The 1,017-nt window shown below is 31.9% G+C and overlaps 1 long non-coding RNA gene across 1 annotated transcript in view; it reads left to right on the top strand.

Moving 5' to 3' along the window:
- The first annotated feature begins 6 nt into the window (after positions 1-6).
- The window catches only part of LOC108622845 (uncharacterized), a 3,171-nt gene continuing 2,160 nt past the window's right edge, over positions 7-1,017 (top strand). The window contains exon 1 of the long non-coding RNA XR_001916509.2: positions 7-604. This is a non-coding gene — a long non-coding RNA (uncharacterized LOC108622845). The remainder of the gene's footprint in view (positions 605-1,017) is intronic.

Consider the following 1,017-nt stretch of genomic DNA (forward strand, 5'->3'; position numbering starts at 1 on the left):
TTCTCGGACATCTCAAACAAGCACGTATTTTCAAAGAATAAAGGAAATCTGAATTTTTCTTCCATCTATTAAATTCACTCATTAAAGTTTTATTTTGCATAAAAGTCCGCCATCTAATTTTAACAGTGTCGATCAACGTACTGCGAATCGGAGCCTTCCGATGGGCGGCTGGGCGTACATCGTACTTATTACCATACTGACTTGCAATACGATGAACACTTATACGACCTAAGGGCGTTTGAACTTTCACAATCTCTTCATCATACCATAATAGACTCGTCAATAAAAGGAGTAATGCGGTTGATAGATTTTTCGCGTTCATTTTGGCACTAATAGGCAAGCCAATTGGGTAGTTAGCTTTTATCGTTCTCGTCGCAATTTAAGACATGCATTTGTAAAAGTTGGCTAAGCGGCGGCAAGGTTTGACGAGCGCTTTATTAGTTTGACAGGTTGATAACGGGTCTGTTGGAATTCTAAACGATATATGTAATCAAATTTGGCAATACATACATATGTATAATGTTAAATGTTCTTCACAAAAGTTATGAATACTATTGGTGTTCGTATTTAACGGACGAAAGGAACCGAGAAAAGTTAAAAACTGGTATGCAAAGTGTTAGATTTTGTTACTAAGAATATTTTAATGTATAGTCATATTTGTTAACGATAATTTGCATCTATTTACTTCAGACACTTACTCTGCTATTATAATTGAATCTTCACGTATATTACCCACACTGTTTTACCATATTAAGGATTAAAAGGAGAAAAGTACAATTTTATTTATTTTTCAATTAATTTTTTACTATTGTGGTTGTATTGCCATCCTATCACATTTTAAAGATACTAAAAAGATATGTAAAAGATGTTTTAGATTATTCTGACTATACAATCTCTGCAAAATGTATATTACGAATGAAAGATACATATATTTTAATTGACAAACGATCGACAAAACGAATAACTAAAAGAATTTTTAATGATTATTAAAGTCCATTAATTATTATTATCATCCTG

This window comes from Ceratina calcarata, unplaced genomic scaffold, assembly GCF_001652005.2.
Source record: "Ceratina calcarata isolate Rehan_Ccalc_2016 unplaced genomic scaffold, ASM165200v1 scaffold248.2, whole genome shotgun sequence".
Lineage (NCBI taxonomy): Eukaryota > Metazoa > Arthropoda > Insecta > Hymenoptera > Apidae > Ceratina > Ceratina calcarata.